The sequence below is a fragment of the Protopterus annectens genome, chromosome 15.part0 (genome assembly GCF_019279795.1).
Source record: "Protopterus annectens isolate FY-2018-M chromosome 15.part0, PAN1.0, whole genome shotgun sequence".
NCBI lineage: Eukaryota > Metazoa > Chordata > Ceratodontiformes > Protopteridae > Protopterus > Protopterus annectens.
In genome coordinates this window covers 87,922,658-87,939,247 of record NC_056749.1, presented here as the reverse complement: position 1 = coordinate 87,939,247, position 16,590 = coordinate 87,922,658, and the positions used below count along the sequence as shown (strand labels likewise).

At 42.3% G+C, this 16,590-nt stretch overlaps 1 long non-coding RNA gene across 1 annotated transcript; it reads left to right on the top strand.

Annotated features, from left to right (window-relative positions):
- Positions 1 to 665: 665 nt before the first annotated feature.
- LOC122790124 lies at positions 666 to 11,101 on the top strand. Its single transcript, XR_006362926.1, has 5 exons — positions 666 to 813; positions 3,266 to 3,398; positions 5,848 to 5,980; positions 8,432 to 8,564; positions 11,008 to 11,101. It is a non-coding gene; the product is annotated as an uncharacterized LOC122790124 (long non-coding RNA).
- The last annotated feature ends 5,489 nt before the right edge of the window (positions 11,102 to 16,590 follow it).

Sequence of the window (16,590 nt, the reverse complement as noted above, 5' to 3'; positions counted from 1 at the left end):
ACAGCAATTTAAACTGAAAGTACAGTTAAACTCCTTACTGGCCGACAACGCGCACTACTGCATTCCGCGCTTTTCTGCTGCAGTAATCCCTAGGGTTGTCCTACTTCTCGACCCTCCCTCCCATAGTGACTTCTAAATTATTTACTGTAATTCCCGTTTCTAGCCTATACCTTTTATTTTGTCCTCCAAATGTATTGACTAAGTATCACCTTAATTCTTTTTTGGTTTACACCCAAATAGTGGCCTCTCTACCTGCCGTTTTTTCTATAGTGCAACACCAACTGGGAATTAAATGATCATGCCCTTGTTGTTGCCTGCCGCCCTTTTTAAAGTTACATTGCCTACTCCCCAGGCATATCTAGATTAACCTAGCTAATTTATCCTGCATATATTGTACTTAGTACCTGATTCTGTCTACTATTATTGTCTCTTAGTATGGATTTACAGAATTGTTTTAACTGTTTTGCATTTGCCAATCTGCTTCTAAGACAAGAGAACTAACATACTTGCTGTTCTAATGTGTTGTCTAGTTTCCTGTATTTAGATTGGTTAATATTTGCTACAATGATTTCCACTGTTACTTATTTGCTGTTTTTATGCCATTTAACTGAATACATATGCTAATTACTGTCCCTCTTTTTCACTTTCCTTACCCTGCCTCTCTTCTTTTTTCCCCAAAGTTCTAAACTCTAGCTCTACTGACTCCTGCCCTAAGCTACTGCTATCTGGTGTCTGGCGAACCTGGCCTTTCCTACAGTCAAATACAGGCTACTCCGCCTGCCTCACATCATACTATTCAACTGGGAATAGAAAGTACGTCTGGACTTGCAGTAATTTTGATTTTGTTTGGCTCCTATTAGGACTCCCTACAAGGGATTAAGGTTACCTATGCTCCAGCCTCCAACAGCCAGCTACCTCTAATTCTTTGCTCCCCCCCCCTTTTTTGCATTCTCTCCTTATTCACTGCCTCTACTCTCCTTAACTTGTTCACTCAGCCTCCTCTTTGCCCTACCTCAGTTACAACCACCTGTCCCTATCTCTCTACCTGCACTATATAGTAGGACACCCCTCTCTTCTAGTGACCTCTTTGCAGCTACTCTTGGCTCTAACCTAGCCCTTCTCTGGCTGTAAAGCTTTTACTTGCCCTTATCCGCTGCTGTGCATTCTTCTCCTTACCTTACTGTTTATTCTGTTCCTCCCTCTACTCCATACTCTTATCTTATCCTTATTCCTCCCTTTCACTTCCATACCTATCTCACTCCTGCTTCCTTACTTCTATATGCTTTACACTGGCTCTATATTAGCTTCTGATATTTAACTTACTAGTGTTACTGGTCTTGTTCTTACCCTTTCCTGCTAGACTCTCACCTTTCCTATGTTACTTTCCTGCTATTTCTGATTGTCTCCTTTCTCATCCGACCTTCTGTGGTGTCCCATCTCTCCCCCTTCTGTCAACGCTTCCTCGCGTGTTCACTTTCTTTTCAACCTCTATTTTTTCTCTAACTCGCACTCTCGAGTATCTTGCTACTCCTCCCCCTGATATTCTTCTCTGTTACTCCCCTGTCTTTCCTAGATCTGCCCACCTTTTCCTGACACTCTTTTGCTCTGCTCTTGTCCCGCCCTACTCCTTGGGGAGTTTATTTATACCCCTTCCTGTACCTGCGCCACTCCTCTTACCTCTCTCAACCTGTCTAGGTCACTGGCTGCTGTGGCTCCTGCACTACGGGCCTGCTCTGGTAGGTTACCTAAACAGAGTTCCCGTTTTTGTTTGCATTCAGGATTGCTTATTTCTTGCTGCCCTTAACCAGGGTATCATTACTGTATTTGTTTTTGTACATTCGTCTGTTTTTGCTGCCTATAACCTGTGCTTTTAATGCTGTATTTGTGTCTGAGGAATACTTTACAAATATATTTGCTGATACGCCGTGTGTAGGTCTGACCTGAGGGAGTATTCACTAGCATATGTACCTCATTTGTCCTAGTGTGTTCTTTACTCCAACGCTCAGTAATTTACTGTTAATATTCACTGCGTTTCTCCTTACATGATGAAACAACCTCCTACTGTTTATGCATAGGATTTGCAGAATGTTTTTTGATGCTTTATATGCTGTATATGACGGAACTACCTACTACTGTCGTGCATGAGGTTTACTGAAGGTATTGATGCTTTTGCTGCACCTCCTACTAGGTTGTAGCTCCCCGATACCAGTGTTGTTTTATTGCGCTACTTATTTTCAGGTGTTCCCTTGCCTAAAACTTTATACTTTTTTGTAATGCCTGGTCTGCTTTTACCAAGCGCTGCTGTTTTCGCCTGTTGTAAGTAGTTCCTCACTTAGACCTTTTAGGCTTGTTTATTTTTTAGACTTGTTTGCCTTTTAGGCTAGATTACTCGGTTCCCTGTACCTTTACATTCTCCGCTATTTTACACTGCGCCACTCACGTGGAGCTCTCCCACGTGTTCAGCTGGCATCTTCATTACATTAACAACGCCTTAGGTTAGACCCAGCAAAGGCAGTCCTGGAAAAGGCACTGCTGCTTCATTATTTGTATCATAGTCACTGCAGTTAATCTGCCCATGATTACGGACAGCAATTTAAACTGAAAGTACAGTTAAACTCCTTACTGGCCGACAACGCGCACTACTGCATTCCGCGCTTTTCTGCTGCAGTAATCCCTAGGGTTGTCCTACTTCTCGACCCTCCCTCCCATAGTGACTTCTAAATTATTTACTGTAATTCCCGTTTCTAGCCTATACCTTTTATTTTGTCCTCCAAATGTATTGACTAAGTATCACCTTAATTCTTTTTTGGTTTACACCCAAATAGTGGCCTCTCTACCTGCCGTCTTTTCTATAGTGCAACACCAACTGGGAATTAAATGATCATGCCCTTGTTGTTGCCTGCCGCCCTTTTTAAAGTTACATTGCCTACTCCCCAGGCATATCTAGATTAACCTAGCTAATTTATCCTGCATATATTGTACTTAGTACCTGATTCTGTCTACTATTATTGTCTCTTAGTATGGATTTACAGAATTGTTTTAACTGTTTTGCATTTGCCAATCTGCTTCTAAGACAAGAGAACTAACATACTTGCTGTTCTAATGTGTTGTCTAGTTTCCTGTATTTAGATTGGTTAATATTTGCTACAATGATTTCCACTGTTACTTATTTGCTGTTTTTATGCCATTTAACTGAATACATATGCTAATTACTGTCCCTCTTTTTCACTTTCCTTACCCTGCCTCTCTTCTTTTTTCCCCAAAGTTCTAAACTCTAGCTCTACTGACTCCTGCCCTAAGCTACTGCTATCTGGTGTCTGGCGAACCTGGCCTTTCCTACAGTCAAATACAGGCTACTCCGCCTGCCTCACATCATACTATTCAACTGGGAATAGAAAGTACGTCTGGACTTGCAGTAATTTTGATTTTGTTTGGCTCCTATTAGGACTCCCTACAAGGGATTAAGGTTACCTATGCTCCAGCCTCCAACAGCCAGCTACCTCTAATTCTTTGCCTCCCCTCCTTTTTTTGCATTCTCTCCTTATTCACTGCCTCTACTCTCCTTAACTTGTTCACTCAGCCTCCTCTTTGCCCTACCTCAGTTACAACCACCTGTCCCTATCTCTCTACCTGCACTATATAGTAGGACACCCCTCTCTTCTAGTGACCTCTTTGCAGCTACTCTTGGCTCTAACCTAGCCCTTCTCTGGCTGTAAAGCTTTTACTTGCCCTTATCCGCTGCTGTGCATTCTTCTCCTTACCTTACTGTTTATTCTGTTCCTCCCTCTACTCCATACTCTTATCTTATCCTTATTCCTCCCTTTCACTTCCATACCTATCTCACTCCTGCTTCCTTACTTCTATATGCTTTACACTGGCTCTATATTAGCTTCTGATATTTAACTTACTAGTGTTACTGGTCTTGTTCTTACCCTTTCCTGCTAGACTCTCACCTTTCCTATGTTACTTTCCTGCTATTTCTGATTGTCTCCTTTCTCATCCGACCTTCTGTGGTGTCCCATCTCTCCCCCTTCTGTCAACGCTTCCTCGCGTGTTCACTTTCTTTTCAACCTCTATTTTTTCTCTACCTCGCACTCTCGAGTATCTTGCTACTCCTCCCCCTGATATTCTTCTCTGTTACTCCCCTGTCTTTCCTAGTTCCGCCCACCTTTTCCTGACACTCTTTTGCTCTGCTCTTGTCCCGCCCTACTCCTTGGGGAGTTTATTTATACCCCTTCCTGTACCTGCGCCACTCCTCTTACCTCTCTCAACCTGTCTAGGTCACTGGCTGCTGTGGCTCCTGCACTACGGGCCTGCTCTGGTAGGTTACCTAAACGGAGTTCCCGTTTTTGTTTGCATTCAGGATTGCTTATTTCTTGCTGCCCTTAACCAGGGTATCATTACTGTATTTGTTTTTGTACATTCGTCTGTTTTTGCTGCCTATAACCTGTGCTTTTAATGCTGTATTTGTGTCTGAGGAATACTTTACAAATATATTTGCTGATACGCCGTGTGTAGGTCTGACCTGAGGGAGTATTCACTAGCATATGTACCTCATTTGTCCTAGTGTGTTCTTTACTCCAACGCTCAGTAATTTACTGTTAATATTCACTGCGTTTCTCCTTACATGATGAAACAACCTCCTACTGTTTATGCATAGGGTTTGCAGAACGTTTTTTGATGCTTTATATGCTGTATATGACGGAACTACCTACTACTGTCGTGCATGAGGTTTACTGAAGGTATTGATGCTTTTGCTGCACCTCCTACTAGGTTGTAGCTCCCCGATACCAGTGTTGTTTTATTGCGCTACTTATTTTCAGGTGTTCCCTTGCCTAAAACTTTATACTTTTTTGTAATGCCTGGTCTGCTTTTACCAAGCGCTGTTTTCGCCTGTTGTAAGTAGTTCCTCACTTAGACCTTTTAGGCTTGTTTATTTTTTAGACTTGTTTGCCTTTTAGGCTAGATTACTCGGTTCCCTGTACCTTTACATTCTCCGCTATTTTACACTGCGCCACTCACGTGGAGCTCTCCCACGTGTTCAGCTGGCATCTTCATTACATTAACAACGCCTTAGGTTAGACCCAGCAAAGGCAGTCCTGGAAAAGGCACTGCTGCTTCATTATTTGTATCATAGTCACTGCAGTTAATCTGCCCATGATTACGGACAGCAATTTAAACTGAAAGTACAGTTAAACTCCTTACTGGCCGACAACGCGCACTACTGCATTCCGCGCTTTTCTGCTGCAGTAATCCCTAGGGTTGTCCTACTTCTCGACCCTCCCTCCCATAGTGACTTCTAAATTATTTACTGTAATTCCCGTTTCTAGCCTATACCTTTTATTTTGTCCTCCAAATGTATTGACTAAGTATCACCTTAATTTTTTTTGGTTTACACCCAAATAGTGGCCTCTCTACCTGCCGTTTTTTCTATAGTGCAACACCAACTGGGAATTAAATGATCATGCCCTTGTTGTTGCCTGCCGCCCTTTTTAAAGTTACATTGCCTACTCCCCAGGCATATCTAGATTAACCTAGCTAATTTATCCTGCATATATTGTACTTAGTACCTGATTCTGTCTACTATTATTGTCTCTTAGTATGGATTTACAGAATTGTTTTTAACTGTTTTGCATTTGCCAATCTGCTTCTAAGACAAGAGAACTAACATACTTGCTGTTCTAATGTGTTGTCTAGTTTCCTGTATTTAGATTGGTTAATATTTGCTACAATGATTTCCACTGTTACTTATTTGCTGTTTTTATGCCATTTAACTGAATACATATGCTAATTACTGTCCCTCTTTTTCACTTTCCTTACCCTGCCTCTCTTCTTTTTTCCCCAAAGTTCTAAACTCTAGCTCTACTGACTCCTGCCCTAAGCTACTGCTATCTGGTGTCTGGCGAACCTGGCCTTTCCTACAGTCAAATACAGGCTACTCCGCCTGCCTCACATCATACTATTCAACTGGGAATAGAAAGTACGTCTGGACTTGCAGTAATTTTGATTTTGTTTGGCTCCTATTAGGACTCCCTACAAGGGATTAAGGTTACCTATGCTCCAGCCTCCAACAGCCAGCTACCTCTAATTTTTTGCTCCCCCCCCCTTTTTTGCATTCTCTCCTTATTCACTGCCTCTACTCTCCTTAACTTGTTCACTCAGCCTCCTCTTTGCCCTACCTCAGTTACAACCACCTGTCCCTATCTCTCTACCTGCACTATATAGTAGGACACCCCTCTCTTCTAGTGACCTCTTTGCAGCTACTCTTGGCTCTAACCTAGCCCTTCTCTGGCTGTAAAGCTTTTACTTGCCCTTATCCGCTGCTGTGCATTCTTCTCCTTACCTTACTGTTTATTCTGTTCCTCCCTCTACTCCATACTCTTATCTTATCCTTATTCCTCCCTTTCACTTCCATACCTATCTCACTCCTGCTTCCTTACTTCTATATGCTTTACACTGGCTCTATATTAGCTTCTGATATTTAACTTACTAGTGTTACTGGTCTTGTTCTTACCCTTTCCTGCTAGACTCTCACCTTTCCTATGTTACTTTCCTGCTATTTCTGATTGTCTCCTTTCTCATCCGACCTTCTGTGGTGTCCCATCTCTCCCCCTTCTGTCAACGCTTCCTCGCGTGTTCACTTTCTTTTCAACCTCTATTTTTTCTCTAACTCACACTCTCGAGTATCTTGCTACTCCTCCCCCTGATATTCTTCTCTGTTACTCCCCTGTCTTTCCTATTTCCGCCCACCTTTTCCTGACACTCTTTTGCTCTGCTCTTGTCCCGCCCTACTCCTTGGGGAGTTTATTTATACCCCTTCCTGTACCTGCGCCACTCCTCTTACCTCTCTCAACCTGTCTAGGTCACTGGCTGCTGTGGCTCCTGCACTACGGGCCTGCTCTGGTAGGTTACCTAAACGGAGTTCCCGTTTTTGTTTGCATTCAGGATTGCTTATTTCTTGCTGCCCTTAACCAGGGTATCATTACTGTATTTGTTTTTGTACATTCGTCTGTTTTTGCTGCCTATAACCTGTGCTTTTAATGCTGTATTTGTGTCTGAGGAATACTTTACAAATATATTTGCTGATACGCCGTGTGTAGGTCTGACCTGAGGGAGTATTCACTAGCATATGTACCTCATTTGTCCTAGTGTGTTCTTTACTCCAACGCTCAGTAATTTACTGTTAATATTCACTGCGTTTCTCCTTACATGATGAAACAACCTCCTACTGTTTATGCATAGGATTTGCAGAATGTTTTTTGATGCTTTATATGCTGTATATGACGGAACTACCTACTACTGTCGTGCATGAGGTTTACTGAAGGTATTGATGCTTTTGCTGCACCTCCTACTAGGTTGTAGCTCCTTGATACCAGTGTTGTTTTATTGCGCTACTTATTTTCAGGTGTTCCCTTGCCTAAAACTTTATACTTTTTTGTAATGCCTGGTCTGCTTTTACCAAGCGCTGTTTTCGCCTGTTGTAAGTAGTTCCTCACTTAGACCTTTTAGGCTTGTTTATTTTTTAGACTTGTTTGCCTTTTAGGCTAGATTACTCGGTTCCCTGTACCTTTACATTCTCCGCTATTTTACACTGCGCCACTCACGTGGAGCTCTCCCACGTGTTCAGCTGGCATCTTCATTACATTAACAACGCCTTAGGTTAGACCCAGCAAAGGCAGTCCTGGAAAAGGCACTGCTGCTTCATTATTTGTATCATAGTCACTGCAGTTAATCTGCCCATGATTACGGACAGCAATTTAAACTGAAAGTACAGTTAAACTCCTTACTGGCCGACAACGCGCACTACTGCATTCCGCGCTTTTCTGCTGCAGTAATCCCTAGGGTTGTCCTACTTCTCGACCCTCCCTCCCATAGTGACTTCTAAATTATTTACTGTAATTCCCGTTTCTAGCCTATACCTTTTATTTTGTCCTCCAAATGTATTGACTAAGTATCACCTTAATTCTTTTTTGGTTTACACCCAAATAGTGGCCTCTCTACCTGCCGTTTTTTGTATAGTGCAACACCAACTGGGAATTAAATGATCATGCCCTTGTTGTTGCCTGCCGCCCTTTTTAAAGTTACATTGCCTACTCCCCAGGCATATCTAGATTAACCTAGCTAATTTATCCTGCATATATTGTACTTAGTACCTGATTCTGTCTACTATTATTGTCTCTTAGTATGGATTTACAGAATTGTTTTTAACTGTTTTGCATTTGCCAATCTGCTTCTAAGACAAGAGAACTAACATACTTGCTGTTCTAATGTGTTGTCTAGTTTCCTGTATTTAGATTGGTTAATATTTGCTACAATGATTTCCACTGTTACTTATTTGCTGTTTTTATGCCATTTAACTGAATACATATGCTAATTACTGTCCCTCTTTTTCACTTTTCCTTACCCTGCCTCTCTTCTTTTTTCCCCAAAGTTCTAAACTCTAGCTCTACTGACTCCTGCCCTAAGCTACTGCTATCTGGTGTCTGGCGAACCTGGCCTTTCCTACAGTCAAATACAGGCTACTCCGCCTGCCTCACATCATACTATTCAACTGGGAATAGAAAGTACGTCTGGAGTTGCAGTAATTTTTGATTTTGTTTGGCTCCTATTAGGACTCCCTACAAGGGATTAAGGTTACCTATGCTCCAGCCTCCAACAGCCAGCTACCTCTAATTCTTTGCTCCCCCCCCCCTTTTTGCATTCTCTCCTTATTCACTGCCTCTACTCTCCTTAACTTGTTCACTCAGCCTCCTCTTTGCCCTACCTCAGTTACAACCACCTGTCCCTATCTCTCTACCTGCACTATATAGTAGGACACCCCTCTCTTCTAGTGACCTCTTTGCAGCTACTCTTGGCTCTAACCTAGCCATTCTCTGGCTGTAAAGCTTCTACTTGCCCTTATCCACTGCTGTGCATTCTTCTCCTTACCTTACTGTTTATTCTGTTCCTCCCTCTACTCCATACTCTTATCTTATCCTTATTCCTCCCTTTCACTTCCATACCTATCTCACTCCTGCTTCCTTACTTCTATATGCTTTACACTGGCTCTATATTAGCTTCTGATATTTAACTTACTAGTGTTACTGGTCTTGTTCTTACCCTTTCCTGCTAGACTCTCACCTTTCCTATGTTACTTTCCTGCTATTTCTGATTGTCTCCTTTCTCATCCGACCTTCTGTGGTGTCCCATCTCTCCTCCTTCTGTCACGCTTCCTCGCGTGTTCACTTTCTTTTCAACCTCTATTTTTTCTCTAACTCACACTCTCGAGTATCTTGCTACCCTCCCCCTGATATTCTTCTCTGTTACTCCCCTGTCTTTCCTATTTCCGCCCACCTTTTCCTGACACTCTTTTGCTCTGCTCTTGTCCCGCCCTACTCCTTGAGTTTATTTATACCCCTTCCTGTACCTGCGCCACTCCTCTTACCTCTCTCAACCTGTCTAGGTCACTGGCTGCTGTGGCTCTTGCACTACGGGCCTGCTCTGGTAGGTTACCTAAACGGAGTTCCCGTTTTTGTTTGCAGTCAGCATTGCTGATTTCTTGCTGCCCTTGACCAGGGTATCATTACTGTATTTGTTTTTGTACATTTTCCTGTTTTTGCTGCCTATAACCTGTGCTTTTAATGCTGTATTTGTGTCTGAGGAATACTTTACAAATATATTTGCTGATACGCCGTGTGTAGGTCTGACCTGAGGGAGTATTCACTAGCATATGTACCTCATTTGTCCTAGTGTGTTCTTTACTCCAACGCTCAGTAATTTACTGTTAATATTCACTGCGTTTCTCCTTACATGATGAAACAACCTCCTACTGTTCATGCATAGGGTTTGCAGAATGTTTTTTGATGCTTTATATGCTGTATATGACGGAACTACCTACTACTGTCGTGCATGAGGTTTACTGAAGGTATTGATGCTTTTGCTGCACCTCCTACTAGGTTGTAGCTCCCCGATACCAGTGTTGTTTTATTGCGCTACTTATTTTCAGGTGTTCCCTTGCCTAAAACTTTATACTTTTTTGTAATGCCTGGTCTGCTTTTACCAAGCGCTGTTTTCGCCTGTTGTAAGTAGTTCCTCACTTAGACCTTTTAGGCTTGTTTATTTTTTAGACTTGTTTGCCTTTTAGGCTAGATTACTCGGTTCCCTGTACCTTTACATTCTCCGCTATTTTACACTGCGCCACTCACGTGGAGCTCTCCCACGTGTTCAGCTGGCATCTTCATTACATTAACAACGCCTTAGGTTAGACCCAGCAAAGGCAGTCCTGGAAAAGGCACTGCTGCTTCATTATTTGTATCATAGTCACTGCAGTTAATCTGCCCATGATTACGGACAGCAATTTAAACTGAAAGTACAGTTAAACTCCTTACTGGCCGACAACGCGCACTACTGCATTCCGCGCTTTTCTGCTGCAGTAATCCCTAGGGTTGTCCTACTTCTCGACCCTCCCTCCCATAGTGACTTCTAAATTATTTACTGTAATTCCCGTTTCTAGTCTATACCTTTTATTTTGTCCTCCAAATGTATTGACTAAGTATCACCTTAATTTTTTTTGGTTTACACCCAAATAGTGGCCTCTCTACCTGCCGTTTTTTGTATAGTGCAACACCAACTGGATTTAAATGTTTATGCCCTTGTTGTTGCCTGCTGCCCTTTTTAAAGTTACATTGCCTACTCCCCAGGCATATCTAGATTAACCTAGCTAATTTATCCTGCATATATTGTACTTAGTACTTGATTCTGTCTACTATTATTGTCTCTTAGTATGGATTTACAGACTTGTTTTTAACTGTTTTACATTTGCCAATCTGCTTCTAAGACAAGAGAACTAACATACTTGCTGTTCTAATGTGCTGTCTAGTTTCCTGTATTTAGACTGGTTAATATTTGCTACAATGATTTCCACTGTTACTTATTTACTGTTTTATGCCATTTAACTGAATATATATGCTAATTACTGTCCCTCTTTTTCACTTTCCTTACCCTGCCTCTCTTCTTTTTTCCCCAAAGTTCTAAACTCTAGCTCTACTGACTCCTGCCCTAAGCTACTGCTATCTGGTGTCTGGCGAACCTGGCCTTTCCTACAGTCAAACACAAGCTACACCGCCTGCTTCTCATCATACTATTCAACTGGGAATAGAAAGTACGTCTGGACTTGCAGTAATTTTGATTTTGTTTGGCTCCTATTAGGACTCCCTACAAGGGATTAAGGTTACCTATGCTCCAGCCTCCAACAGCCAGCTACCTCTAATTCTTTGCTTCCCCTTTTTTTTCAGCATTCTCTCCTTATTTCACTGCCTCTACTCTCCTTAACTTGTACACTCAGCCTCCTCTTTGCCCTACCTCAGTTACAACCTGCTGTCCATATCTCTCTACCTGCACTATATAGTAGGACACCCCTCTCTTCTAGTGACCTCTTTGCAGCTACTCTTGGCTCTAACCTAGCCCTTCTCTGGCTGTAAAGCTTTTACTTGCCCTCATCCGCTGCTGTGCATTCTTCTCCTTACCTTACTGTTTATTTCTGTTCCTCCCTCTACTCCATACTCTTATCTTATCCTTATTTCCTCACTTTCAATTACATACCTATCTCACACCTGCTTCCTTACTCTACATGCTTTACACTGACTCTATATTAGCTTCTGATATTTAACTTACTAGTGTTACTGGTTTTGTTCTTACCCTTTCCTGCTAGACTCTCACCTTTCCTATGTTACTCTCCTGCTATTTCTGATTGTCTCCTTTCTCATCCGACCTTCTGTGGTGTCCCATCTCTCCCCTTCTGTCACGCTTCCTCGCGTGTTGACTTTCTTTTCAACCTCTATTTTATCTCTATCTCGCACTCTCGGTATCTTGCTACCCTCCCCTGCTATTTTTCTCTCTTACTCCCCTGTCTTTCCTAGTTCCGCACACCTTTTCCTGACACTCTTGCTCTGCTCCTGTCCCGCCCCACTCCCTGGGAAGTTTATTTATACCCCTTCCTGTACCTGCGCCACTCCTCTTACCTCTCCCAACCTGTCTAGGTCACTGGCTGCTGTGGCTCCTGCATTACGGGCCTGCTCTGGTAGGTTACCTAAACGGAGTTCCCGTTTTTGTTTGCATTCAGGATTGCTTATTTCTTGCTGCCCTTGACCAGGGTATCATTACTGTATTTGTTTTTGTACATTTTCCTGTTTTTTTGCTGCCTATAACCTGTGCTTTTAATGCTGTATTTGTGTCTGAGGAATACGTTTACAAACATATTTGCTGATACCCGTGTGTAGGTCTGACCTGAGGGAGTATTCACTAGCATATGTACCTCACTTTTGTCCTAATGTGTTCTTTACTCCAACGCTCAGTAATTTATTGTTAATATTCACTGTGTTTCTCCTTACATGATGAAACAACCTCCTACTGTTCATGCATAGGGTTTGCAGAATGTTTTTGATGCTTTATATGCTATATTTGACGGAACTACCTACTACTGTCGTGCATGAGGTTTTACTGAAGGTATTGATGCTTTTTGCTGCACCTCCTACTAGGTTGTAACTACCGATACCGGCGTTGTTTTATTGCTACTTATTTTCACGTGTTCCCTTGCCTAAAGCTTTATACTTTTTGTAATGCCTGGTCTGCTTTCACCAAGCGCTGTTTTCGCCTGCTGTATGTAGTTCCTCACTTAGACCTTCTAAGCTTGTTTATCTTTTAGACTTGTTTGCCTTTTAGGCTAGATTACTCGGCTCCCAGTACATTATACATTCTCCGCTATTTTACACTCGCCACTCGTGGAGCTCTCCCACGTGTTCAGCTGGTATCTTCATTACATTAACAACGCCTTAGGTAAGACCCAGCAAAGGCAGTCCTGGAAAAGGCACTGCTGCTTCATTAATTGTATCATAGTCACTGCAGTTAATCTGCCAATGATTGCGGACAGCAATTTAAACTGAAAGTAGAGTTAAACCCCTTACTGGCCGACAACGCGCACTACTGCATTCCGCGCTTTTCTGCTGCGGTAATCCCTAGGGTTGTCCTACTTCTCGACCCTCCCTCCCATAGTGACTTCTAAATTAATTTTTGAAATTCCCGTTTCTAGTCTATACCTTTTATTTTGTCCTCCAAATGTATTGATTAAGTATCACCTTATTTCTTTTTTGGTTTACACCCAAATAGTAGCCTCTCTACCTGCCGTTTTTTTTTTGTATAGTGTAACACCAACTGGGATTTAAATATTCATGCCCTTGTTGTTGCCTGCCGCCCTTTTTAAAGCTACATTGCCTACTCCCCAGGCATATCTAGATTAACCTAGCTAATTTATTCTGCGTATATTGTACCTAGTACCTGATGCTGTCTACTATCATTGTCTCTTAGTATGGATTTACAGAACTGTTTTTAACTGTTTTACATTTGCCAATCTGCTTCTAAGACAAGAGAACTAACATACCTGCTGTTCTAATGTGCTGTCTAGTTTCCTGTATTTAGATTGGTTAATATTTGCTACAATGATATCCATGTTATTTATTTACTGTTATTATGCCATTTTATTGAATACATATGCTAATTACTGTCCCTGTTTTTTCACTTTTCCTTACCCTGCCTCTCCTCTTTTTTCCCCAAAGTTCTAAACTCTAGCTCTACTGACTCCTGCCCTAAGCTACTACTATCTGGTGTCTGGCGAACCTGGCCTTTCCTACAGTCAAATACAGGCTACTCCGCCTGCTTCACATCAAACTATTTAACTGGGAATAGAAAGTACGTCTGGAGTTGCAGTAATTTTTGATTTTGTTTGGCTCCTATTAGGACTCCCTACAAGGGATTAAGGTTACCTATGCTCCAGCCTCCAACAGCCAGCTACCTTTAATTTTTTGCTCCCCCCCCCTTTTTTCAGCTTTCTCTCCTTATTCACTGCCCCTACTCTCCTTAACTTGTACACTCAGCCCCCTCTTTGCCCTACCTCAGTTACAACCTGCTGTCCATATCTCTCTACCTGCACTATATAGTAGGACACCCCTCTCTTCTAGTGCCCTCTTTGCAGCTACTCTTGGCTCTAACCTAGCCCTTCTCTGGCTGTAAAGTTTTTACTTGCCCTTATCCACTGCTGTGTACTCTTCTCCTTACCTTACTGTTTATTTCTGTTCCTCCCTCTACTCCATACTCTTATCTTATCCTTTATTTCCTCCCTTTCACTTTCATACCTACCTCACTCCTGCTTCCTTACTCTACATGCTTTACACTGACTCTATATTAGCTTCTGCTATTTCAACTAGTGTTACTGGTTTTGTTCTTACCCTTTCCTGCTAGACTCTCACCTTTCCTATGTTACTCTCCTGCTATTTCTGATTGTCTCCTTTCTCATCCAACCTTCTGTGGTGTCCCATCTATCCCCTTCTGTCACGCTTCCTCGCGTGTTGACTTTCTTTTCAACCTCTATTTTATCTCTATCTCGCACTCTCAGGTATCTTGCTACCCTCCCCTGATATTCTTCCCTGTTACTCCCCTGTCTCTCCCAGTTCCGCGCACCTTTTCCTGACACTCTTTTGCTCTGCTCTTGTCCGCCCTACTCCCTGGGAAGTTTATTTATACCCCTTCCTGTACCTGCGCCACTCCTCTTACCTCTCCCAACCTGTCTAGGTCACTGGCTGCTGTGGCTCCTGCATTACGGGCCTGCTCTGGTAGGTTACCTAAACGGAGTTCCCGTTTTTGTTTGCATTCAGGATTGCTTATTTCTTGCTGCCCTTGACCAGGGTATCATTACTGTATTTGTTTTTGTACATTTTCCTGTTTTTTTGCTGCCTATAACCTGTGCTTTTAATGCTGTATTTGTGTCTGAGGAATACGTTTACAAACATATTTGCTGATACGCCGTGTGTAGGTCTGACCTGAGGGAGTATTTCACTAGCATATGTACCTCATTTTGTTCTAGTGTGTTTACGCTCAGTAATTTATTGTTAATATTCACTGTGTTTCTCCTTACATGATGAAACAACCTCCTACTGTTCATGCATAGGGTTTGCAGAATGTTTTTGATGCTTTATATGCTATATTTGACGGAACTACCTACTACTGTCGTGCATGAGGTTTTACTGAAGGTATTGATGCTTTTTGCTGCACCTCCTACTAGGTTGTAGCTACCCGATACCGGCGTTGTTTAACTGCGCTACCTATTTTCACGTGTTCCCTTGCCTAAAGCTTTATACTTTTTGTAATGCCTGGTCTGCTTTCACCAAGCGCTGTTTTCGCCTGCTGTACGTAGTTCCTCACTTAGACCTTCTAAGCTTGTTTATCTTTTAGACTTGTTTGCCTTTTAGGCTAGATTACTCGGCTCCCAGTACATTATACATTCTCCGCTATTTCTCACTGCGCCACTCACGTGGAGCTCTCCCACGTGTTCAGCTGGTATTTACATTACATCAACAACGCCTTAGGTAAGACCCAGCAAAGGCAGTCCTGGAAAAGGCATTGCTGCTTCATTATTTGTATCATAGTCACTGCAGTTAATCTGCCCATGATTGCGGACAGCAATTTAAACTGAAAGTAGAGTTAAACCCCTTACTGGCCGACAACGCGCACTACTGCATTCCGCGCTTTTTTGCTGTGGTAATCCCTAGGGTTGTCCTACTTCTCGACCCTCCCTCCCATAGTGACCTCTAAATTAATTTTTGAATTTCCCGTTTCTAGTCTATACCTTTTATTTTGTCCTCCAAATGTATTGATTAAGTATCACCTTATTTCTTTTTTGGTTTACACCCAAATAGTAGCCTCTCTACCTGCCGTTTTTTTTTTGTATAGTGTAACACCAACTGGGATTTAAATATTCATGCCCTTGTTGTTGCCTGCTGCCCTTTTTAAAGCTACATTGCCTACTCCCCAGGCATATCTAGATTAACCTAGCTAATTTATTCTGCGTATATTGTACCTAGTACCTGATGCTGTCTACTATCATTGTCTCTTAGTATGGATTTACAGAATTGTTTTAACTGTTTTACATTTGCCAGTCTGCTTCTAAGACAAGAGAACTAACATACCTGCTGTCCTAATGTGCTGTCTAGTTTCCTGTATTTAGATTGGTTAATATTTGCTACAATGATATCCATGTTATTTATTTACTGTTTTTATGCCATTTACTGAATATATATGCTAATTACTGTCCCTCTTTTTCACTTTTCCTTACCCTGCCTCTCTTCTTTTTCCCCAAAGTTCTAAACTCTAGCTCTACTGACTCCTGCCCTAAGCTACTGCTATCTGGTGTCTGGCGAACCTGGCCTTTCCTACAGTCAAACACAGGCTACACCGCCTGCTTCTCATCATACTATTCAACTGGGAATAGAAAGTACGTCTGGAGTTGCAGTATTTTTGATTTTGTTTGGCTCCTATTAGGACTCCCTACATGGGTTTAGGGTTGCCTATGCTCCAGCCTCCAACAGCCAACTACCTCTAATTCTTTGCTCCCCCTTATTTTTTCAGCATTCTCTCCTTATTTCACTGCCTCTACTCTCCTTAACTTGTACACTCAGCCTCCTCTTTGCCCTACCTCAGTTACAACCTGCTGTCCATATCTCTCTACCTGCACTATATAGTAGGACACCCCTCTCTTCTAGTGACCTCTTTGCAGCTACTCTT